General features: G+C 40.0%; 1 protein-coding gene across 4 annotated transcripts in view; it reads right to left on the bottom strand.

Moving 5' to 3' along the window:
• The window catches only part of LOC132908964 (uncharacterized), a 66,751-nt gene extending 39,740 nt beyond the window's left edge, over positions 1-27,011 (bottom strand). Inside the window, exon 1 of one of the 4 annotated variants that reach the window (XM_060963456.1) lies at positions 26,590-27,011. The gene's annotated coding sequence lies outside the window, so the exon portion shown is untranslated. The other 3 variants (XM_060963455.1, XM_060963459.1, XM_060963454.1) reach the window with 3 other exon arrangements.
• Positions 27,012-27,621: the final 610 nt, after the last annotated feature.

The raw sequence follows: 27,621 nt of genomic DNA, 5'->3' as shown, positions 1-27,621 counted from the left end.
AACTTTTCGTAACGCTAAATTACGCTAAATTCAAAATAAATTAGAGATTACATATCCATTTGTCCATCTTTTTTAATACTACCAGTATTTTATTCGTCTATCTGGAAACGGGTCGAGTTGAAAGCAACTGGGACACCGTATTGGCAATATTATTGTATTGGGGCCCTTCGACGAACGTTTCCGACGATATTCCGCGGACGTAAAAGTCGATCGCGGTGATCCGGACGTCCTCGATTCAAAAAACCGCGCCACGAGCGACGTATAAAAGAGCGACTTGGGTCGGGACGATAAAAAATCAAGACCACTTTCTACAGCGTCTGTGCTCCAGTTACGATCGAGTTATATACTACAGCGCGTATGTTTGCGCGGTTATAAAGCGATCGAGGTGCAAGATCATGGACCGTTTGAAAAAAGATCGAGCGACCAGCCTCCTGGCGGCGTTTCTGGCTTCGCCCTGCCATATTATTCGCACATTCCTTAAGGACGTCGATCAACTTAATGCAAAAGGTTTATTCGTATTTTATTTATATTTATAAAAGGATACTTGGATAACGTAAATCGCTTTCGGTCACGCGAGATAATTTGCTCGATTTTAGTTTCAAAAATTCTACACCGAACGTGGTTGAACGTGAAACGCGGTGAAACCGCTTCACCTCGAACGGACAGTCGAGATCGCTTCCTGCAGGATTTCTTTTCGTCTGCAACGTGCATTTCGTGCCTTGGCAAGGTGATCGACAAGATCCACCGACGAGGTCAACGATTCCGAGTTTTTGCGTTCTTTTCTTTGCCACGGACAACCAATCGATAAGATAAAATTTGATTTCCATTAATTTCTCCCTCGTAAACTCGCCACCCGAATTCTCTAACTATACCGATAATATAACACTGTATGTCGCCATAAGAAAGAAAAAAGATCGTTAGAAGCAAAGATACGCAAATATTAAAAAAATATTTCCAAATCATAGCAAGTATCCTCGCTGCAGCGACAGAAAGAATTTCTCCTCGAAACAGACTATAATTTAACGACAGATTGGTCCGTTTACATTTTCATCGAGACAAACTCAAAGGCCGAACAAAAGCCAGAGGTTGGTTTTCAGCTGCCGGAATTTTAATAAATAATGACGTTCTGTCCAACGACCGGCGAGAGAAGGGGAAATACGTGTTCCTTCCTAGCCTCGATCTTTCCACAGGATGGTAGAAACAGGCGAATCGGGCATCTACCACGTTTATTCCATTGTATCGTCGTGCAACTGTACGTCAATTTAGCACGATATTAATTTAAAGTCGAGTACACGTGCGAACGAAGTAAGTAGCTACATAGCAAGCACAAAAGGCAAAAGAAACAATACTTTCGAGTAGCGAGTTCGAAACTTTATTACCCTTCGAATCATTTTTCTCGATTACATCGATGAAATTCGCTATAGCGAAATTTTCACGCGTAATCTAATTGTTGCCCGCTAATAACCGGCTATTTCCCTTTTGCGAAGGCATAGAAGGCATACGTAAGAGTGCCGTTTAAATGTATCTTTACGAATGTCTCCGAAACTATTGGTAACAGCGGAGAATATTTCGAAAAAAAAAGGATAAACGATTTTCAGACTGATGCAATTTCACGTCGATAATTAACAATGAAAATACAAAGAATCGATAACATCTGCAAAGAAAAATACTGTACTATACGCGATTCGTATTCGATATTCTACAGCTTTGATAATATACATTATCTTGATGTTATAAACCAGATATAAGATAGTAATTAAGAAATATATAAAAGTGCCACGGCAACGTATCGGATTATCGTAAAAAAATCCGTGTTTCCAGGACGGAACACGTACGTTTCTTAGCTTTCTTTTCGTTAACGATGCAAGTTTCTCTAATAGCGAATGCGTGCTTTTGGCGATTCCTATAAGCCGATGCACAACGCAAACGCAACAAGGGACAGGGAAATGCATTAGAAAACGCATAGATGCGAGCTCGTGACTAAACTCTCTTAATCTCTTTCCGGTTGGCGCACGCACCTGCAGGAAAGTCCGTTCCTTTCTTTCGCGTGTTTAGCGTCTTCACACCTGACAGGAAGGTATCGTTAAAAGTTTTGTCGCCTAAGCTCCAACCACTCGGCATTCGATCCGCTTCCTTCCAGTCTGTTCCAGTCAGAGCCAGCCGGTGAAATTTCTCAAGTCCGATATACAAATACGTGACGCAAATCGCTTTTACTCTTTTACTCTTTTACTCTTGACTTTTAATTAACCCTTGATAATTAATTAACTCGCGACCACTACGAATTTCAATGTGTGAGAAACGATATTTAAAAGGACGAAGCGAAAACAACTTGGAATCGATAGATGATAATAATAGAAGGAAAATTGTTTCTTAAGTTTGTCGTATTCGTTTTTTACTATTTGATAGACAGTTTAGATTTCGATTGAAATATCGAAATCGACGTAGCAGTAACAGTAGTAACAACGTGATAACGTTACTAATCGAGCGGTATTAAAGCGTCGACGGATAGATAAAATGTCTGACTACGCGTAAAAGCAAAACTACGATCGAAATCAATTCCTTTCTAGCCACAATTTCCTATTTTTACCGTGGATGCGAATGACGTTTTTTCAAAAGTTAGCCCTCGTTCGTTCGTTCCGTTTAATCGAAATATCAGTCACGACTGTTTTCGCCGGCAGTGAAAAATCTACGCCGCGTTAGAAAGTTGCGCGGCAGGAATGAAAAATTTCTTATAAAACCGTGACGATCGCGTAAATCGTTTTTACGGACTTTTAAACGAAACTCGATGCCAAGAAATCTGTTCGATTCGAAGAAACCGTTTCGGTTTCGAAATGCGAGAAACTCCCTACGCGGAACGTCTCTGAATTTTCCTCATCTCCTCCAATATCATCTGTAACTACAAAGCCTAACTACGATCGCAGAGCCAGCAACGTTCACTTTTCGGATAAACGAATTTATACAAGTCGCTTGTCTCCTGAGAACCGAGTTTCGTCAACTTGTCCAATGCGATCAAGAAATTAACGGAATCGATCGATTTTACTTTTATTATATTCTAATAAGATATTAGCGACAGGAATTAACGCGATCGCGAAGAACGAAATGAAAATAGACGAGAGATGGACGTGCAACTGAGCGTTGAAGAAGGACACATGGATGAGTTACCGGTAATATTTTCCAATCTATTTTCAATGCCGTGGAATATGAACGAAGGAATACGAACGATGTCAGCGCATTGTGTAAGAAACAAGGTAAAGATAGAAAAAGGAGAACAGACTGGTTTTTCATTCGACGCGATAGCTAAACGAGAGTTAACCTCTATGAAGGACGGAAGAATCGATCTTTGGCTCGTAAGATCGCCGCGTATTGCGCCGCTGGATTTTCCTCGCGAAGAACGTTAAAGGAAACAATTTACCAGGTAAGATGAACGCGTATCCGCAAATAATGCATTTATCCAAGCCTTACGTTCGATCCGATATTTTATTTATTAGATATTTGCACGAACCTTTCGCACTGTTGTTCGTAACGTGTCGTTGATGCAGAACATTATCCACAATTTACCAACAACATATTGTCTAATTCTCGTAATATTTGATAATTAACTTTATCAGAGATATTTAGATTCGCTCGTTCCACGAGATTATGTAAGTTATGAATCGCGCAAGAAACTTTTCTCATATTCTATTCTACTTTTATTTTTTTCTACTTCTTCCAACTGTTCTGCACCTGCTCGATGAATCTTTAATTCGAATCATTCCAATTGGCTGATTTTTTTTACATCATATATCATGAATCTCTATTTAACGATACCAATTTAATTTTCCTGCGCACCTAATCATTTACTTCCGACAGCGTAATTTAGGTAACTTATAAAATAAAAGTAACGAGTTTTAATTAACATATTTTACGTAAAACGATATTGTTACGTTTCGATAGCAGATTGTATACGATGCTCGAGGGTTTCTATGGAAAAAATTATAAATTAATAGACGCACAAGTTGGTTGCTAGTAGAGCTTGGCAAACTTCGTTTGGAATTTAAATGAAATAAAATAAAATGTATAACAATTTCACGTAGTTTCGATCTCGTAATTGCAATTAAAGTTATAATTGAACGAAATATCGGTTTGTTTACGGTATCGGTTATGGTAACGGCCATTTCAAATATCATTATGCATACGTATCTCCGCTTTTTAAGCGTAAATAAAGGAAATAGTAGTTAAAGGAATTATATCTACGTTCGAAATAGTAAACATTCGAGTCCGTTTACTGCCATTTCAATTATACAAAAAGACAACTTTCTGAAATAAAAGACAAAAATGTGAAAGCCTGCCGCAAGAAACGTTGCAAACCGTTAATAAACAGAGATAGTAACCGAATAAATAGAGATAGAGCAACTTAAAATACGAAAAGAGAAAAGTAGCGTGGGTGATTGGAAAACGTCGAGATAGATTTTTTCGCAAGTATAGCTAATTATACGTGTAACGAATCTAAGAAACTAAGAAACGATTAGCAAGTTGGAAGGACATTGAAACTAGCTTAACGAAAGCGTAGACACACCTGATCGAATCAACCAACTATGTATTATTATATTAATGGATGCGTGTTCGATTAAATTTCAGGCTTACGGTATAAAATATATACACAGAAGCAATTTGCTTAAGAGCTGCTTGAGATTTTGCTCGCACCTATTTCCAAGGCGGAACGATCAAACGTATGCGATTAAAAGCACTGGATAGTTGGCGTAACATCGCACGTTGCGCTTCGAACGAAAACGTTCGAACATACCGAACGAAATAAAGAGAGGCAAATGGTAGCGAGGCGCATCTTTCCATAAAATAGCGGATATCTTTCATTTGTTCCGGCAACCGATCCCGGGTTCCAGCAACGGACAGTGGATTTCAATCCGTTTGAAAATTCTATTTCGCCGATTACGAAATGCCGACAGCGTGCGGCTGGTATCTGTGTCGAGGCGAATTCCAACATCGATTTTCCCCAAGCTAATTTGGATTTCATGGAGGAGCATAAAAGATATAGAGGAAGAGGTCGATGGCATTCAGCTGCGGCACAGAGCAGAGTTACGCGGCGGTTAACCGATGAAAATTCAGGATTAACGTTCCTTGAAAACCGTGGGAACATTTTCCGCTGGCCAGCGCGTCGCCACTCAGGCCCGATAACAATCCCAATTTTAATTTCCCCGAGGATGCTTTCGATTTTCGTTCGGTGGAGACACATACATACGCTCGTCTATGTGTATGTATATATATACATAGGCTGTTTCGAAAAGTTTGCCAGCAAAAACTTGGATACCATATCGACGGATAATATAGATACATTGATACATCGTAAATTCCATTACAGATCCATTGTCTAAAGAATGGCAAAGTTTCTAATCGATACGAACCACACGAGAATAATATAAAATTGACTGATTTAGCTTTTGTACGCTGTAAACATTAAACCATGAACCGCAACTTTTGCCAATAAAAAAATACAAATAGCCTGATATTCGCCAAAGGTATATGAGCTTCGACCGCTATAACGTCCTGACTTTATTAATATCTGAAACTTGTTCGTTGTACGATTCGTTAATTCGATCATATTCTACCGTACAACTTGCTTTGGCATTGGCATTAGCCATATGTCACCGATGCCGTACGTTTGCGTTCTATACGATCGATTCGAACTGCAAATTCGTCGATTTAACGAAAAATCGATATACGCCGTGTATAGTCGTATACCAGGCTAGCGTTAAAAACGATCTCAAAAAATCGGCTGTTTAAATATTTTGGCGGTGTTTAAGAAGCGTATAGCTTCCGCTGAATATCAAAATTTACCAATGCAGTCGCGATAGTCGTGTCTCGTTACGATGCTGATCAAATTTCAAAATGCTTCGATAATTTGTAATATAATAAAAAGCTTCTACGGGTATTCAAATACTTTCGCGAACTAATAAATATAAACTTTTTGTTATTACAACGACAAGTTCGTATAAGCGGTGCCCTGCCGTCCATAAGAACAACGATAAACACCTGCAACTTATATCTAAATTTTTATCCCAGCTTTTTCGAACACCCCGTATATGTGCCTGTATATATATGTACGCATATACACACGGATGTCCGTTACGTATGCCCACGTGTAAGTGCGTGTACATGTTTAAAGACGGGACTAACTAACGTCTAATCGGCTGGCCTAACGACCCAACTAACTATACGGGATACGCAGCAGCGCAGCAGCAACAACATCTTCGCATAACGATCCCCGGCTTACTGCCTGTTAGTCATCGCTGAATCATGATCCAGTGATACACGACCCGCCATCCGAGGCAAAAAAATACGTGGAGGACTTACGATACACGTGGTAGATACACCCTGCAGTTTGTCCTTTCAAGCTACTTCCGTACGTGTACCGGTCACTTATCTTTCGTCGGGGCCAACGATCACGATCACGAACATTCGTAGCCTGTCTCTCATCGGGCGAACAACTTGGCGACCGATTACCGCGACATTTTTCTCATCGTTTCCTCCTTTCTTTACATTCTACCTGCGCTAATTTCTTTTATTCGTCAACGATGTAACTTGATATCTCATCCATTTCATGAATTTCGATGATTTTTCAATAAGTTGACTGCGAGGTAGTAGCGATAGTTTTTCGCAAATATATATATATATATATATATATATATATATAATCTTATCGGAAACTAAGATCGGCCGTCAGTCACACCTACCGAGAGAAAAGAGACTCGGGAAAAGGTCGCATACTAAAAATTCAACGAAATCAGACAAGTTGAGTTAAAACGATCTCGGTATTTCAATAGGGCATGTATAGTCAAATATTCGTTGAATAATATGCTATCGATACGATGTTTTTATCTTTCTTGACGATCGAATGCAACGAGAATCCTTACTGTGTGCCCTTTAGGCATTTTGTCCGTGAAAATTTGTAATGAAAATTTGTAACGAGTACTCGTCATTTTTTAATAATTCGACGTACCTTCAATTTTTTAAACAGCAATTTAACTTTTCTCTCGTTCGTCTACGCGTATAATACACGTACGTATCGCAAACTATATATAAATACGATTCTGTTATAACGTCTTCCGTTATAATATAATATAATTCGATAACGTTTCCTCTCGTCCCTATATTCCATCGATACTACCTATCGCGAAGCTGTCACGATTTCAACAATGTCAAATAGCTGTGCAATTTGAGGTATAAAGAGATCTGTTTACCTGTGATCGTTGTTACGAAATTATATTCGAAACTAAAATCACTCGTTCCGAAACAAGTACAAGCTGTCTTCTTAATACCGATTTCAAGAAAGTGATAAATATCGCGTCGAAGCGAATTAAGATTGCCTTTGAGACAATGCGGTCGCTCAAAGCGAAAAGGCTTAGCAATTTCAATTTACGCGAAGACGCAGCACGGTAGCAAGGGTAGATGAAAATTGTTATCAGCGACGAGAGCCCCTAGTGAAATAAATTAACGCGTACGAGGTCGATGGCAAACAGCTTCATCGCGTAATCGAGAAAAATACGTGATACAACGTGCCGTGGTGCTACGGCCTGTATCCGTTGGTGGGTCGGTCGTTAATGCATAATGCACCAAGCGCACCGTGCGTGTACCAGCTACCAGACACGATCGTTTTCCCAATCGTTGATCGAAAAAAATTCGCGCGAGTATTAGATCAAAGGACGGTGGTCGCCGCGGCAACGCAAATTATGTCTCGCGGCATCCGACGATTCACCGAGTCCAGTGATTTTCACCCTACGATATATCCGATTTTTTCTCGCCTCTCCGCTACAGGAAAAAAACTTTAAGAGTTCCGTGACTTTGCTACTCGTTTTTTCGAGAAAACTGGTAGAACTTGAACTTGCGCACAGTCGTTACGTACGCCTACCGTGAAAAGTGGAACATGCGTGTGTATGAGTAAAGAAAGATCGAAAGGTTTGCACGCGATAGAAGAAAAAGGTTGTATCGCAGCGAGCAAGTCGAACGGTAACCTCTTTTCTTCCTATTTATCCTTCCTCCGCCTTTACTTCTCTCTTTTTTTTCTTTTTTTTTTTTCTTTTTTTTTCTGAACACCGCGGATCTCGTTAACCAACTCCACCCGAAAAACGAGCTACGCCTACGATGAAATCGCGTTAGAATAACGTTTCCTATCCTGAAAGGGTATAACGTGTATCCTATCGTAATTACGCTCTAAACGCTCGGCACCTGATCAGTGGACGGAAACGCGCCGTTTCTCAAGTCCGCCTTACGAGCATATATGGAGATTATGGAGAATACGTAAATGGAGATTGATCAGAGTATGCGTGTACGATGTACGTTATGCACGTAGTCTGCGATATTTTTCACGATACTGAAAAGCAGCATATGAAAAATACAACCGATTAAACGCGTTTTTTGATCAAAGACGCGTAATTTTTATCAATGTAACAATCTACTCTCGTTATTAAGACACGATTCGAACCGTGAATTGTGAATTGTGAATTGTGAGATCGATAACTATTCTAGGAAATTGTGATTCGTCTCTTTGGAAAGAGCATACCACGTATATACGTGTACGTGTACGTGTGTACGTATAGGTGACGTCTATGGTCTTGTACTTGCGCGAAAGGATTCGATCGCTTTGAGAAGGAAATTTTCAAGATCGATTCGTATCCGGTGGAACAGCAGAAATGGTCGTCCGATGGACGAGACAGAGTCGATCGATCCTGCAAGTACTCGAACATTTAAAGATAATGGGAATCGTATAGATATTGGAAATTTAAAAATAACAGGGAAATAATAAGCGGAACGAGCTTATCGGACGACCTAATAGCGATTTGTAGTATAGTTTCTTGTTTCGTATAAGAGATCGTACATTGAAATCGACAAAATCTCGTATAAAAACATTAGGAAGGAAACGATGTGGCGGCATAATTTGTACAACTCGTCGTTATATGTGAGCATGTACGAATACATCTAAAGGATTTAAAAACTCGTCAAATTCTGTAATAAAAAAAACACAGAACGTGAAATATATCGAGACTATATTATTTTAAACGTATGGAGAAAAGCACAACGTTCTTTCCATTAAAGTTTAGTAAAGGATAGTTTAGTGGGAATTCGAGGTACGGATACGAGCGTGCAATACGAAATAAGATAATACGTTACGTTATTCCATTTGCCAAGGTCCCTGGGCTCCTGTATTTGAAACTCGTATTACGAATGGGTCGAAGCCACGATAAAGGAACGGAGAACGGTCTCGTGACGTCGAAATATTGAAATTAGAACGTAACGAGTATCGATATCTTCGCGTTCGATGTTAACATCGCGCATTATATTTATACGTTTCGTTTATCGATTTAAAGTCGCTGATTTTTCTCGTTTCCTTCGCTTGGTTAAGACGCGGCGCGTCGAAAATATTAATTTGAACAAGTTGAACAAGTTGGTAACCGAAGCACAGCTGTAGGAAGGCTACGTGTTTAAATAAAAATTGTTCCATCGGTCTTGCAGTAAAAATTCTTTCTGCTACCAGATTGGTATCGAGCAAGTGGCACGCCGGATTAATAAGCAGCAGTTGGATACGTCAGAGCTCGGTTGTCGACAAAGTCACGCTGCACCGGTTTAACGTTAAAATATTCATTAGGCGTAACGATTGGCCCGATACTTTCTGCGTGGTTCTACGTGGTTCTGCGTGGTTCCACGTGTGCTCGATACACGTGTGCATGGCGTAATATAACCGGCGAGTAGAACGATGATAACGAGCAAAAATCGTGCTATACTATAATCGGAAATGCCATTTTTCTGCGCTAGTACGCGCCATTTTGCGACGATATGTATATCACCGTTGTCTTGCGATTGTCTTTACAGCGTACTCGCGATATTTACGATCACAATTTGTTATTTGACAGCGAAGCACGACGAAATGAATTTCGTTATTTCGTAGAATTATAAGAAATTAAGATTCTACGTTGATAACCGATATTATTTTTCAAATATTTCCTTTCGATAGTCTCGGGTCTTGGTTAAGCTGTTTAAAAGGGCGAATCAGGTATTATTCTTACAAGTGGATGAAGCGGACGTTTCAGGCTTTGAGGAAAGGGCAGGCGAGATATCTCGTCTATAGATGTGAAAGAGAGTCGATCCGAGCTAATATCATTACGCCGGTTATATCGCGCAGAACGGATAATCGACGCTTTCTTACCTCGGTTCGCACCAGACAACGAACAGGTGAATCGAGAGACCGTGACGGAAAAGCTTGGCGTGAAAAACCTCGATAAAAGAGAAAGCCATTGAACCTATGCCGCCAGCTACCTGGCGTTCGTAATCCCGTGGAACGTAGATTCGCGTAGCTCGCAGCAATTACCAAGATCGTCTTATTAATTTCGCGCTTATTAATGAAACGATCCGGGCTACGATTAATCGCTAATGGGTCTGGACGATGATGTCGGCGACGAAGCCAAATTCATTTCGTTGCGTGTAGCAGGGAGAACCGTCGGATTGGGGGCAGGAGGCGAAAGAGTCGTGGGATTAAACGGTCGATAATTGAATCTATCGTTACAAGAGTACGAGGTTTTCTCGCCGGTCGTAATGACCGAGCTTAATGACTCGTGTGATCCAGCGAGAGAATCGAGAGACCTTCTTCCGTCCCCACGTTCTTTCGTGTCACTGCAGAAAGTTGAAAACCCGCAACGCGGCTTAGCGTGCAGAAGGAGGATTTTTCCTTCGGGGAAAATAAATTATCATATTCATTCTGCTAAAACGATTTGGTTAATCGCTCTACTACAGTCGTTTATTAATCCTAGGTGATGTAAATTTTAATTACACTTTTTCTCGTAAAAGTTGATCGTCGTATTAGAAGCTTCGAATCGTATGCGTTCAACTGGGATAGTAGTCACGCGACCACACATGTTCGCAGAACTATCTCCGCTATATCATCCACCAATTCTTCATATACGGAAGAATTTTAATTGCTAGCCGCGTAATTGTCTCGCATAGATGCTTCGCGGTGCTCTACAGGCGGTCAATTTTAAATAGAAAATTTCTAATTGCTTCTATTAGCGACTAATGCACGCGATTTACCATGTTTTACTCGATTTACGCGATTAAGCGTTAAGCTTGAAAAATTAGCGAAACCGTGGCGATTGCAACTTTGTGTCAACAAAATCTTCCACCTTCTTACGGAGACTGTACGTATGGAAGATTTAAGCGAGCATCGTCGAGTGTTTTTACAGGAAGGAAAAAGCGAGGAAAACTTGCGTTTCGTGCTCGGCTATGTCATTAACTTGGTATAAATTACGCTTCGTTAACACGAACGCTAGATTATACGCGCTATCTGGGATTGACAGTATCGACAGTCCATGAACAGTTTCTTTCTTATACTGAAATAACGAATCGTCTCTATTAAAACGTACACGTATCGTCTCTATATAAAAGTATGAAATTCTTATATAAACACCGGAAGACTCGGCGAAAGGAAGTTTTAGACAAATCCATCGTTTTACAAGAAAACATTTTTTTCTCGAAAAAGGAATCGAATAAACAACTAATAAGAAGATGTTTGGAAATGTACGTAAGATCGGGGAAGGAAACGTCGTCTGTGACCATATACCTTTCTTCGAGATAAGGATAATTTGTATAGAAAGCGGTGACGATGGAAAATGGACGGTGGAAGTTGATCGAACCGTTTCTTTACACGTCGGGCCGACGATATTTTTCTCTAGCATTTCGCGGCACGCGAGAAATAGCGAGCATAACTGTTACGCAAAGTCCTTGTCTCGTTGTCAGTCTACCGTAAACTTGACTTTACGAGCATCGCACGGCCACGAGTCAGCTTCGATGCGTAACTTTTTCGCGGTTTCCTCTGCATTTTGCTTCGTCTCGCCAGCGTAACGGTTCCCCGTTGCAACCTGTCGAGCTTGTTGCAGCGGCCGGAAGATCGAATCCCTGCCGACCTACTGGCTTTTTTCTTTTCTTTTTTTTTTTTTTTTTTTTTTTTTTATTCTCGAGGAAGTATGCCACGGAAAAGCGCCACCAATTTCTTCGCGGCGCTATAGCATAGCAACGTCGGAATTTCCACCCGAACATCAGGTCCGCTAGAGCTACGTTATAATGCCACGATACGACGATACGATACGATACGATACGATACGGTATACGATACAGTATAGGATTCAGGCTACGATGAAAAGGAAACGGCAGAACCCTTTGGCGCTTTGTGTCTCAGCGAAAATTATCGCCGATGCCTCGATACGTCGAATTCCACGGATTCTATCGGAGATGTACGAATGTCAGCGGCGATTCATCCACGAGACCGACTATCCGAGAATGTCTCTGTCCTTCGGATTCCGCGAATCGCGGATCGGTATCGGCCCATTCCCTTTTACAAATTCGCAGAAGAGAGCGCAAAGTAAATCTGAAACGTTTCTAGCCAGAGTTTGTTTCCCAGCGGTTGATAAATATTTTTGGATGCTAGATACGTTCTGCGCGTTTTTACTCCAATTTTATTGTTTACGAGTATACGAACTAATTAGAGATAGACACGCGTTTCACGCTTGTACCGATCGATAAAGATAATCGTTGGATCGAGCAATCCTAACGATCAGCAGCCTCTACATACTTACGTATCTACATACGTACAAGTATCTTTACATTTGTACGAACGAAACGAGGTGTCGGTTTTTATTCGTATGTAAATATCACGCGCGTATCACGTACAACGTATTATATCGTGCGATTTTATACCCATTTCCTATCCTTCTCCGCACCAACAAATTTCGCGTTTATAGAGATTCCTATATTCATATTATGTATCGATTCGATCTTTGTTAGGTTACGTTGCATGGTTGAGGCTTAGTAATCCATTCGCATGCGTTGCTCCAGCTGATAATACTCGCATTTGTATTCAAGCGAAACAAATGCATTAAAGATGTTGCGTATATTCTATTGTTTTCGGTTAATATGGTTCGTTTGTATTTATCATTCGATGAATTAAAATTCCCCTTTGTTTTGTATCGCGTTCGCTCTTTGTATGTACTCGTATTACTTAAAAGTAATTATTTGCAGATTAACGTTGTTTCTATTATTAGAGACGGTAGTAAGAGAACATGAGCGAGCGTCATGTACGCAGGTGGTCAACTCGAAGGCTTTCGAGAAACTTTAGATATAGAAACCACGTCGTAGCGGATACCATATTTATTTAAGCGGTACATTGGATGCAAAAGGTAGCATCTTGTTCACGAATAATCATAGTACAGAATACGAGAATAAAATCAGGTTTATTCGTATCTGTATATAGTTATTCCGCCAACTTTATAAACGAAATATATCGACATTTTTATTAATTTGAACGATCAAAAGCGAATTTCGAAAAGATATATCAAAGATCCTGTAAAGGAAGGAATTTCGAAATTTAGAAAAAAACGCACCCAATCGTATCGCAGTCGCGTTGGATGGATCAATAATTTGCTAAGAATCGAATACGATGGAGAGAATTTCGTTTGCTACTTTATTATCGTTGTCGCCGCTATTATTCGATCTGTGCGAGAAAAGCAGAATACCGCGGCATTCCGCGTGAATTTCGATCAACACCGCACCACCCTGTACCGTGTCTACCGTGTGTACCGTGTGTACCGTGTGTACCGTGTGTACCGTGTGTATCGCGCACGCTGCAGCTCGATGTTCGCCGCTCGTTAACTTGCGCGGTTAATTACATCACGGCCAATGACGTAAAGCAGGAATCATCCGCACGAAGCACGGTAGGTATGTGCGAAATTATCTCGGGAATATCTTTCCAGTGGTCATTGCGTACCGATTCTATTGGCTGCACAGCGTTAACAAATTATGCGACCATCTCACCGTTACGATTAGACCATCTATCATCGTGTTTAGGGCTCGTTATTAACCAACGGCCGCGTGTATCGTCGTGCTCTTTATTTATGAATGTACAGCTGCAGGCATGTAACGGCACTTAACAACACTGCGCTGGTACACGGGGCACACGCAACAAATACATCGCGCGTTAGAAAAATACTTTGGTTCTCGTTATCCTAAAACGAGACATCTATCTCCTCGATATCTGGCTGCTTGGAAAATTACGCGTTTACGCGAGAACAGGGACGCGCTATCTTATACGCATCTTATATGCATTCGGCGCGTCGAAACGATTTGATAATTAACGCGTTCATATCCATTTCGATCGGAGAATGTCCTCGCTGCGTACACGATTCCAAGGGATCGTGCATCTCACCGACGATCATCGATTACCATCCGACATCCGGCTCATTTTCATCCTTAATTCTACGCATGATCGTTTCTTACTTCCTTCTGTAATTGCTCTTCTGTAATTCGCATCTCGCACGAGGTGCGCATACCCCCCGACAGCTTCGCCAGTCATTCGCAGCAACAACGAACAGAACGCACCGGTTGTAACGCTGCAAAATAGAGGAAAATCGTCCCTACCACTGGCCCTCTCTAAATTAGACCGATCCAACACCCCACCTGTTAACGCGGATATTTCTCCTTCCCTAAAGACAAATATCCGCGTAACGTCGTTAATCAGAGGACGGCACAGCCATCGCACAGCCACCGCACAGCCACCATCTAACCTTTTCGTTCGAAACACGCTACTTATTTATTTACTTGTAAACGCGCGTGCTTTTCCTTTTTTGATCGCGATAACTGTTACGACACGGAACTCCTTCAATTTCGACTTATTATACCGTAAAATAGAAAGTTGCCTCGCTGACTTCGATAGAAACTCTTATCTTGTTAATATTTACAGCGACACGCGTTAATATTCCAATATTTCGCTTATTTATTTATCTATTATTATTTATTATCAGCTTATTTAGCTTATTGTCTCTTATTTAGGAAAGGTACGTGCGTTAGTTTTTTTAATGTACGATATTCAGACAGAAAAACGCTGCGGTTAATTACCAGAGACAAACGTATAGAAGAATAATGTTCCGCATACCGTTAATCCTGCTCGCTGTTATTACACACGCGCATAGTTGTGGTATGAAAAATATTACGTCGTGTCAAAATATCCCGTATCTTTATTTTCAAACATGAAAATATTCGCTAGAGTATCATTTTGTTGTTGGTATTGTGGCTGATCTTTCTCGATTGACCGTGTAACTTTTTTTTTCTACTTTTCTTCTAATATAGAGTACGATGACGATAAAGACTGCGTTTCTGTGTAAATCTATCGATTCCTAAGACAAAGAAGTATATCCAGTTGTACAAAACTTTAGCCGTTATATTGGGTTGGCAACTAAGTGATTACGGATTTTTTCATTAGCTGGTAATGACAAAACGTGGTACGATAATTTCCTTCGACGATAGCTTTAAAGGTTAAATCAGCAAAGAATAGAGTAAAAAGATCGAAAGCATAGAATTTTCTAGAAAGCAATACAAATGGAAAAAAGAAAAGTTTAAATCACGCAGTTTTTACCATTTTACCTGCGGATGAAGAGGAAATATTTGAGAAAAAATGTATTACACGACATTGAGGCACCTATATTAAGCTTACCTATTCTTCGTATCGTTTGTCAGTTTGATCAACGCGTCTATCGTCTATCGTTCCGAATCTTTGGCAAACTTATCCGATCAAGAAAATCTTCGGAAAGATTTGAAAGTGTCGCACCACGATCTATTTGTATAATTTAATAATCGACGTAACTATTGGAAAATAAATTTATATCTCTCGTGCCGTAAACAAGGACAAGCGTTAAATCGTCGAATTTACGATTAAAATTCTTCCTACGTATTTAATAATTTCTATTACTTCCTACTGTTTTCATATTTTACGATAATTTACATTTGACGTAGTACAAAAGAACAAAAATCAATGTAAAGCGTGTATACGCGCTACTCTCTCACCGAACAGTTCGATCGATCTCGCCCCGTTTTCTACACTTATTACGAACGAACGAACGAACGAACGAACGAACGATTCAAAAACAAAAATCATAATATTACTGTTGGCAGTTTTATCTTCGATAGGTATTATTATTACATAGATGATAATAGATATGGTTACGGTTATGGTTATCCAACGCTCACGTCGTTTTTATCTACTTTATTTTCATATCGTTTATCTATGAGAATTAATTTATGCGTTTGTTCGTTAAGAAACCTCGATCGATCTAATTTTCTTCCCCTTCTTCTTCTTCTTCTTCTTCTTCCTCCTCGTCGTCGTCTTCTTGCATTCTTAAACATCGCGTCGCATCGATAATATGGTCTTTAGCGACGGTCATTCTAATTTGAATTATTTCTTATAAACGACAATTTTCCCGTAAGCAACGTTTTTCAAACGGTATTACACGCTTCCTTCCTCTCCACCTGAGTCTGATCGCTCCGATCGTTCGTCACTCGATATTTTTAATAGAATCCAGATTTTGCTTCAAATTAATTCACCAAGTAAAAACATTTGCGAGCGATTCTACTTGTAGAAGAAACACGTATAAAAGAAAACGCACGTCACGCTTACTTTCCGAAAATAAACACGATCGCTTTAAATTCCAGCCCCTGTCGATTCACGTATTAACGAACTCTGATCGTTGCCAGAGACATTTTGCCGAGCCAATGGACTCGAGGATTTCGTTCGCTGCAACATTTTGCTCGCAATTACGAAGGAAATCGCCTACCTGATACGATCACTGTTTTCTCCCCACCGACCACCCGCCCTCCCACGGTTGCTCGTCGTCGGTCACGTTCGATCACAAATCCCAAGGTTTGGCAGCACCTCGAAACACGTCCACGGTAAGAAACGAATTGATAAAAAATCACGGAAGAGAAGAAAAATCGAGCGACAGAGGTGATACACGCACGGCGGTCGTACACGAACTACTGACACGAGTCGCGAGTGTGCCGCTGGCTGGCGACGTTAGCGTCTGACTACAGACGGCGCCTGACTACTCACCACGGGATTGGTCGACGGCCGACCACCTTGCACGTATGCACGTATGTATGTACGTACGTGTATACACACCGTACACCTGGCTAAATTGCACGATCGTTCGTGTGCGTTTCTGCGGTCAGGAACAATAGAGGCGGAACTGGTACCGAGCTGCATTTTTTTCGCGACGAATGAATGAGATGCGCTCGCTCGGAGCTGCTGGCTCGCGTTCCCGCTGTCTCGTCTCCTACTCCTACTCCTACTCCTACTCCTACTACCTCCTCTACGATAGAGTGGCGCGCACGCCCGATCAACCTAACGCAACACTGCGAAAAATTAACTCTGTATATACTATACGCATATATATATATATATATGTATGTATACTTGTCGCGTTTGAATACCGCTAACCTGCGAGTCCATAAATTCTGATACAGTCAATAGTCCATCTTTTATGTGGGATGCCATGCTGAATCTCGCGTTTTCAAACGTTTTCTAAAGTTTTGAAAAACATCTGCGCGTATCGTGACGAGAAGAAAATTGTCAGAAGCACGCACTAGCCACTCAAGGTATTTATCATTGCATTCGAACATTGATTAATCGATTAATTAAATCTCAAACATTTTACTGATTTCCCAGTGACTTACGTTTAAAGGTATCACTGATTCTACCGTATAAACTACATTCGCGTTTCACTTATGCATCGATAAAGAACCTTGTTACGTTTCCGAACAACTTATTTAAACGGATATAATTTGATATCGAATCTGATGTCGATATCGATACAGGACGCAGGATAGAAAAGATAACATTCTACGTAAAACATCGTCTATAATAAAAATCTCATAGCGATGCAGACAGCGATAGGACTAATTTTAATTTAGTTAGCTAGTTTTAATCGTACGTTACGTTAATCGAATCGTAAATCATAGGATAAAATAAATTTCGATTATCGAATTTAGTCGCTTCGCTATTCGTTCTTCGTTGCTTCCAATAAATCTTCCTTACCGATTACGACTTTGGAAATAGAAACGAACTATCGTATCGATCAGTTCAATATCTTTATTCCATTGTCGTTCCGATCTCACAAACTAAACTGAAAATATCCATTTTAGAAGAAAAAAGACAAAAAATACCATTTTAATGAATTAAAAAATAATCAAAAAATTGCGTACGCGTGTTTAAGAACGAGATACCCATGGTTTCCAGTCGTGCCATATAAAAACGAAAATCACCGTTCCTTCTAGCTAACTTGGAATAATCGCTTCTATCAAGATCCGAGCGATTCGTCTGTGCGAGTCTGGTAAAAGAAGACAAATTGCAATAGCCGCACGGAGTATGCAAATGAAGAAATGGATTCTCCGAAAGAAAGCTCGTGACGTTACATCATCTCTGGCAGAATTTTGTACGACGACATAAAAGAATAACGACTTTCGCCGTGCGTCGTTTGTAATTTGGTGAAAGTACACGGTGTTTCTTCCATTTGTACTTGGTTCGATTTCAAAGGCGTCTATCGGATGTCGTTATTGCGCAGCAAGATCGTTCCATTTAATTAGGCGTACAGTCGTAAATAGAAATTCTATCGGACCGCGACCATCGCCGAACGAAAGTTTGCGCGATTCCACTCTTTTTTTCATCGATTCGGTCGACCGTCTTCTTTTTTTCTTATATTTTCTTATGTTTTTTCGACGTCTGCTGGCGACGTACGGTTTTTCAACGTTACTATCCGACTCTACGTTCGATATCCTTGATATAGAAGTTTGAAAAAAATGCAAGAACCAAATAACGGAAAATTATTTGTTATCAAAGAATTAGAATTACAGAACTAAAGGAATTATAGGTATACGTGTATCAACTGTTTCCCACTAAGCCGGCCCGAGTGCTCCAAATATTATTTAAACGAAACGCACGAAAACAGTGAAACGCGTTGTAAATATTTTTTTAATATAATTTATTAAATATGTCTTGCTCTCTCGCCCTATAAAACTTCCGTTAAAACTAGTTGTTTTATGAAATTTAAAATTATTTTAAGATCAACGCTGAAATCATCCCCTCCACATAGTACGTGTAACTCACAAATCGAAATGTTTATTACTTATCGAAGATGATTTATTGATTTAAACAGATGCCTGTCCTTAATGGTAATTAGGATCGTATTACACGATAAAATACGTACTAAAATTTTTTTTTCTGGCTCGTATCTAATTCGACTCAACCGTTCGAATACTGGAATACTCGACTGTGCGACGCGTGACGACGTTCGATCGCGGCAAAACGGTCGTCGCTAATGCTCGTCGAGAACATGGGCCTCGTTCGTCTGCACGCTCGTTTAATACACGTATTATTGCAAAACCACGAAATCGCGAAATAGACGAACCGCGTGCAGAATATCACGACGAGGGCACGTAGCGTCGCACGTAGAAACGATAATAGCTGCGAGTCGAATGTTAAATAAAATAGAAACGGATCGATTTCCACTTGTTTGCAAAATGCCGATTTGTTCATTTTCTGGTAGGCAAACTATTCGAAAAACTAAAATCTTTGCGAGGGAAGACGAGGAAAGTCGAAGAAATCGAAATGCGATCGTGTGCGTTCGTGCGCAATTGCGCAACCGTGCAGATATTAATTAACAGCTGTTGGTTGCATCGAAAATCCATTACGTTGTCGAAGGAGAAACGTAACTGAATACCTACGTATCGATGATTATGCGATTTAATGGTTTAAAGAATTTTCAACGTTTTGAACAAGTGTAACTACCGATGAAATTCAGTTCGTTTACAAATATACAAAATACAGCCCACATCCGTTCGCGCGTATTAAGTAATATTAGGTATTTATAAAAAACCAAGTGAAACCATTACAAAATCGTTTAGCCTTATTGGCGATCTTAAATTGCAAAACAACCATGTTAGACATCATAATGAAAATTTCATCAATTTTGGATCGTCGTGTTGTACAGGGTGCGTCAAAGTTATATGACAGGGTTACCGCAGCGTGATTCTACAGCCTCGGTTTCCTACAAATTGGTGTAAGAAAGCTAACACACGACACCGAGTCTAACTTTGAAATTCAAAGTCGGAAGAACGAATTTGTTCGCTCGTCGCGAGGGAACGATGAGAAAAGTTTCATTGGCTCCTGTATTGGCGTTATTCGCGGTACGTTTAGATTTCACAATCGGATACAAAGAGTCGAATGGCGTCAGAGAGGGCACGATTTCACATCGTTAGTTTCTTCGCAGGTAGGCACGGAAACAACGCACGAACGAGATTCCGTATTCCCAGCCTCTTCTCTACAATTTTCCAGCACTGTGTAACTTTTCTGTTTCTGTTTCTCTGATTATAGAGATCGATAGCAAACGACAGAATCTCTCTGCGGAAAGGTAAATTAGCCAGACGGCAATTGTATCGTGTATATATATATTGTAAGAATTTTAAATTGCTTTAATATCTAATATTTGAATAATTTAATATATGGATGAGAGCAAGAAGAACAACGGCGGAGAAAGGTGAAGACGGGCGAACGAGAGAAACTGTCAGACAGACGATCGGGTAATCGAGTTGACCCCATGGACGATTAACCAAATTGGAAGGTCGCGGGATGACTGAATCATGACTTATCCTTGAGCTCGTGCCATCCGTTGTATTTGCCGAATGTTCGTAGATTCGAGTACAAACGTTCGACAAAAGTTAATCGAGCGAAATTTATAAAAGTTCGCGACTATGTAAACGGAGATGAAAAAATGAAAGTACCTAACAAGTTGGTAGATTTTAACGATCCTCGACCTACTCCATACAAATTCATCGTGAAAAGCGTGGCGGTAACGTTGTGTCAAGGTAACAAGGTCTTTGTAACTTTTTGGATAAATGTTCGAAGAGAGAATGTATATAGCTGAAGGAAGTTATTGCATCGAACGATATGACTTTACAGCCATCAGGAAACGAGGCTCGCGTTACTCTATAATAATAAATAATAGTTACTCCACGATTTAAATTTATCGTGTGCTTCGGAATAATCGTTTTTACGTTCAACGAATTAACGTAATATCGATGATCTTATTTAACAGCTAGTTCGACAGTTTGTTGAACAGTCGATATCTCCTATTCGACCTTTAAAAAAGATAGATCGAGCTCGAAGGAAATCCGACTAAACGTTAATCTTATTATTTTCAATTTAGAGTAATACACGCGATGTAAAATGTTTTAATTTCGACAAGCGTGTATGTATCGATGAGTGAATTTCGAACAGAAGGATATCGTTACGTCGCGCGAGATGATCCGTGCGACGTCCCTCTCGGTCTGGCCGCCAAGGCCTACCCCTCGTTACACCGACCCGCGATAAACCCAAGGAACCGCCATCAACCGAATCGTTTTAGCTTAATTTCTATTCGTATAAATATTTTCGGTTTATGGATGGTCCTTCGAACGGTCCTTGGGTTTGTTGCATGCACGCTCTTGCTGATTACGGAGAAAACAGATGTGCCCAGCGAAATAGCTGGTTTTTCCCAGGAACAAGGACACCCATGAGCCACATCTGCAGGAGACTTTCTTCTCGTATTTTATTTATTAACATTGGCTATAACCAATGGGCATCGCGGATCGTTACCCTCGCTTTTCTACCGAAAAGCTTGAACAACGAATCCGCGTTCTTAGTTCAAAAAGGGTACATCCACACCGAGCTTCCCTCCTAAATAGTACGAGACGGCTCTGTTACTGTTCTTACGCTCCTCGGACAGTCGAGTCCACTGTTCTATCAATCCTCGGGCAGTCACGATCTCGGTACTCGACACCTCAAATCTATCAGCCTTCGGGTCAATTAACTAGTACACTTTCCGACACGACGAAGTCAAATGATTTCTGTCTACGTTATAAGTGTTGTAATCTGGTGGAAATATATACGTATTATATAACTGTAGGCTACAGTTGTATTCGACAACAAACACCCCTATTATCCCGAATGAAATAAGGGGATCGCCCTGCTCGTGGTGTCGATTCGTATAATCGTAACGGGAATTTACGACTCCCGTTGACGCGCTTCAACGCGATCGCGTCTCCCCGCGACTGGACGAAAATACAGATATCACGGTATCACCAAATTGATACGAATGATATGAAAGATATGAATTTCTTTCTTCCGAGCTTCATAGGGATTTTCAAAGTCGTTGCAAGATAAAATAAAGTATCGGCACAATGTGCCCTCCTCGGAGTCCTACGACATTTCGGTTTCAAACGTTATTTTCCTTCATCCATGGTGTTCAAGGTACTCGCGCGTTTTCACATAGAACGGACACACCGTATATTCATAGAAGGTTTGGACAAGTGTTGGAATACTTTCGTAAGCTACTTTTAACATAACATAATTACATTTCGACAACGGTAATGCCATTTATCTCTCTCGAATTATCGGGCTCTAACGATATATCGCAGCGACACTCGTCGTTCGGTACAACGATCGTCCTCCGTTTCAACGGTGACGGCACCCTTCCCAATGGTCATCGATGTTTATTAATATTTGAAATATCCGATAAACGGATGTATATTCCTTTATATTCTCCGACTTCTCTAGAATTACGTAACTTGGATGAACTTCCGCGACGAATACTAAATCCGATGGAATAATTTAGATAAACGTTGGAATCTCGCCTCGAGTCGCTAGAAGATGTGATCGATATGTATTTTAGATTCTAAAGCTTCTTTTACGCGATTCACGCCCATAATTAACCACTTGAAAATTAATAAGTAGATATTTATGACTTTTCACGTTCGTGCTATTTATTACTGGACATTTTATTACGAGCATTAAAAAACAGCATTAAAGCATCGAATATACGTGTATATACTTACGTACGTGTATTATATAAGCTCCGATGCTGTTGCTATTCTATAGATCTTTTTTTGTAACGCAAACTACAAATCACTTTACGAATATCAAATAAGACAGAATCTTTCCTTACGATAATAACACGATGCATAACACCTTTGATATCTTTTAACACCGTACGATTTTTATACAAATTCACATTTTTACCAACGCAACTAAAGAAACAGAAATATAAATAAAGATCTAAATCACGTACTCGATACTTTGAACGTTTTATATATTTTATATATTCTGTACATTTTTGCGTCATTAAAATCTCTCATCGATAATAGTTAGTCTGTCGCGCAAAATAATAACGATTATTCGTTCGTTGAAAAATCTCAGCCCGATCCAAGCCCAATCGATTTAATCGAGTTGTGATAGACATTTCTTGTATTTCTCGCGTCGCTCTTTCTCCTTCTATCTCTAGTCACGGATATACAGTTGTGCACGGGGCTTTAAGCTCGCCCGACCCTCCTCTATAAACGGAAGATAAGGCGACTGGCAACCAATACTCACGCGTACGCTGTAATAGACGCACGACTATAGGCACAATTCGCTTACCGCGTGGTACGGACAGTTTTTTACCAACTCGGAAACTAAGCGTAACCGCGTAGGTTATATATATATAGGAAAAAGTTTTTCAAAATATTAATTTCTATCGCATATTTCAAAGTCATCGAAATCGGATACGAGATAGCTTTTCCGCAGTTTCACCGAGCAAACGTTAGAAATGATTCGCGATACGTGTATGAGAAGCAAAAAATGTAAATAAACGATGGTGGGAACAGCGTTTTTCTGGCGGCAGACAACTTTAGAACGGCGCTGATGTAAATCACGTTCAAACATTTTTTTCTTTATTCTTCCGGCGCTTATCAACGTACAACCTTTTTGTACGAACGAAAGCTGTTAATTGCTAACAGTTAACTGCGAGTAGTTTGAACAAATTTTCAACAGAAATTTACGTACAGATAAAAGAAGCGAACATTTTTTCTATAAATCTATCGATAAAAGAAACAAATGCCATAAAATTGTGCGAATTAGTTTAATAAACATACATGAACAGATAAAATGTGTTAAAAGCTACCTTTTGCACACGTAGAGTACATTCCTTCTTCGGATACTCCGCTTATATATTCAGATACACGTTGACATCCGGAGAATATAAATGGAAACGATCGAAAAAGGTATAACGATCGTAGAGGTGAGTTTACGATAAAAGATTTATCAAGCAGCGTACAACGTATAAGCGACCTAACAAGACTGCTTACGAGATAACATCTAGTTCGTTCCAAGTATACGATCCATACTAAATTCGCCGATCGATCGAATCTGAAGATGCTCTCTGATCTTCCGAGAATAACGAAAAATGTACCGATACAACTTTCCATCTTCATCCTTGAAAATTCCAATCAGTTAGCACGACGACACGATGCTTGTTGTTTCCGATTTCCACCAAAAGAACAAGTAATTCTAAACAGATTCTGAACAATTTAATTTCTTTGCTTTCTCACATTCTGCGATATGAGAATGTTCAAATACGATAGAGTTTTTTTGTAACAGCGAAAGTTTCAAATATGTCAGCTAAATATTAGCACGATAATATATGTACGTATCTCTCGAGGGAAAATAAATTTCTTAAATTTCAAGACAAAGTGAATGAACTATTGATGTTATTATTATCGCATTAATATTACGATGTAACTGATATTTCGATTTTATGTATAAATATCCTTTCAAAACATTAAACGTTTGCGTTTTACTTTCTATTACTAATCTCTTTTTATTATTGTTGCAGTCATTGGCGACTACTATCGTGTTAAACAACGCGCACGTATATTCTCGATCTGCTAGAGAGAAGGCCGCTACTAGCGAGCTATCGTGTTTCGAACCATCATTGTGGTACTCGCGCTCAAGGCTCTAACAGTCTGTGGCGCATGGACCTCTTAGACTATTGGTAGTCTAACGTGTCAGTACCTGCTACCTCCACGCACAGTGAGTAGCAATTAAACATGAGAGATAGTTTTATGTTTTACGCGGATACCGCAGCACCAAAGCTGCGCTGAAATAACCACGATACAACTACGAATAAACCGACCGGTATTCCAACAGCTTTTATTTATCGAAATGAATTGTCACGTAACGATTGAAGGAACGCAGCATGGTTTAATAATTTGCTTAGAACAGCACACTGAAATATCGAAACGTGCTATATAAGATTCCTTATGAATTGCAAAAAGTCATGGAAAGGATCGATGTGTGTGTGTGTGTGTGTGTGTGTCGATGTATAAAACGATAAGTCAATGAAAATACTATATCGCCTTTAAAATTTCAAATTTCGCCACCAACTTTCTAGCCCAGCCAATATTAACTTCGAAATCATTGTAGCCCTAATTAATGAAACGAAGCGTAATATCGTCAAGAATATCAGTAGGATTTTTCGTTTCGAAATTTTCTTACGCATTTGAGGTTGGGTGAAAGTAGTGCACCGAGTGAAAGTCAAAGCTACAACATCGAGCCTTTGGAAGTACATAAAAATGATTGCACGAAACGAAAAGAAGTTTAACGTAATATTTAAAGAGCAGTCGTTTCTAAAAGCCTCGAGATATTTGCGACACTTGGAAAATCGATTTTTCAATTTTCTTACGTACTGTGCAATAATCTTGGTGGATAACGTAATTCACACTTTTTGCGTGTACATTCCGCGGATGAAACAGGTGCCTGTTATGCCATGTTTAGATATTAGCGCATCAGGAATTGCTGTGTACGGTGACCGCGAGAACTCATAAAGCGACCAAGTCAGATGTTGTGTCATTAAGGCCATGTTTGTAATAATCATCTCGAGAATGGTCGAATATTAGATAAATAAATAACGCGTTAGCTACGTGTATATTAGCGTATATAGGGTGTTTCGTGCGACAGAAGCTGCGTTTTTTCTTTTTTCTTCTTTTTTTTACAATTAATAGAGATATAAAAAGATTTTAGAAAAGAGAATTAAATCAAGTAGCGAACATCAGCTAAATATATACTTGCTATTACTTTCGTTTCATTATTTTTATTACTTCCATTACTTCTGTCATAATGCTATCTTTTACTTTCACTGCCGTATCATGGATAAGAGTTGCTAACTTCTTCGCCCACTTCTTTCCTTTATTACGCATTAACGACCAAAGATTCTCATCAGATTCGCAACTTCGAAACGAATTTTTCGAATTAACGATCATAAGGCTACTGACTAAATGACAGAAAGAAGAAAGAACTATCACCCGAAGAAACGGTGTATATTCTGTTTATAGAATTCTAAAATATAATAATTCTACGAAAATATTTTAATATTACCTTTAAATTTTAAACTTAAACTTCACCGCATAATTTTTAAACGAACCGATATATCTACCAAAATTAATATTTCCCAGCGAATCGCGTTTCCGTTTGAAAAAGAAAAGGACAGGGAGGGGGAGGGGGGTCGAAAGAAGCGCGATAAAGGAAAGGAAAGGAAAGGAATGGGAAGGAAAGTAGCGAAGTAAAGCAAAACGAGGAAAAGGCAAAAGACAAGAGTCGCGGGCAAAGCAAAGGCACATACCTGAACAAGTCGCTTCGCGTCGCTGCGATCGCGATTGTCGGGCCCCACGGCTATGTTAGGTTGCCGCATTCCACCTGTCAGAAGGTGGGTCCGCTCTCTCACGGACCGTAAAGGAAGCAAAGAAGCCACTAACGGCAGAAAACGAATCGCGCTCCGAAACTTTCTTTCCTAACTGTCACGAAATCACCTTCGGAAACCGATCCTTTTCAATATGGCTGTGTACATACATAGGTTCTGATCCGCTATTCGCTATACTTACGTATGTACCTCTTTAATGTCCATTTTCCGCTAACGATTCGCGCCGCATTCCTGATTCGATCGTAGAAAATCCCAGCTAGAGATCCTATCGAAACTGCCGTCGACGTTGCTTCTTGAAAAATATTTTCACCTTTCTCCCAAATCTGTTCACCAAGCACACCAGATCCTGCGCAAATGTGTATCGAGAAGCACGCGTGGGTCTGGAATGTAAATGGACTGGACGATTATTAAAAGATCAAACAAAACCGACGAAATGTACTTTTTCACGATCACTGAACGCACGATCGATAACGTGATACAGTCCGTAACGTCTTTATCGAACGAACGATTCTACGGGATGTCTCTCGAAACAAAAGTCCAAACAAATTGTTGCCCGAGCAACGTTCTCCACAACATAACTGGACACCGGTAGGTAGGGGAACTGATCCGAGGAACGAGTGCTAGGGGCTAGGTAGGAGGTAGGAGCTGGTCTGAAAGGCGAGAGGAAGGACGTAGGATACCGACGAAGAAGAGGGAGGAAAGACAAAACCAACAGGAGGGGGAAGCCTCGTACTCAACGCTGTCCTGATGAGGCAGGAGGATGGCCGGTAGGCGTTAGGGCTCAACACAGTTTTCTTCCTGTGTAGCAACCTCTCTATACGCACGTGAATGTAATTGAAATATCCTTGTTTCCTTTCAGATCTTTTTTTCTATTTATTACCGTGTATACCTGAGACTCGATTTTTACCTTCCACGCTAATACCCAGCAGCTATCGCGTCTCAATGCCTCTCCACTTTATGTTCCTCATTGTTTACACGACTACTTTGCGTTTCTTTCTTTTTTTTTTTCTTTTCTTTTTTTTGTTTTACGTTATTACGGTGTTTAATAAATATCGTTTTCCTTATAGTCTCGTAACGGTATGAATCATATTATTTAAAGAGAAATTTAAAGAGAAACAACAAGATAAAAAGAAATCTACTCTTAAGGAACCAAATACACTCGTAGGTATACTCCAAATACACTAGGACGTATCTTATACTATTTTCAGACTGT

Source organism: Bombus pascuorum, chromosome 7 (assembly GCF_905332965.1).
Source record: "Bombus pascuorum chromosome 7, iyBomPasc1.1, whole genome shotgun sequence".
Classification (NCBI taxonomy): domain Eukaryota; kingdom Metazoa; phylum Arthropoda; class Insecta; order Hymenoptera; family Apidae; genus Bombus; species Bombus pascuorum.
Note: the sequence above shows the minus strand (reverse complement) of the source record. Positions and strands in the feature narration are given on the sequence as shown.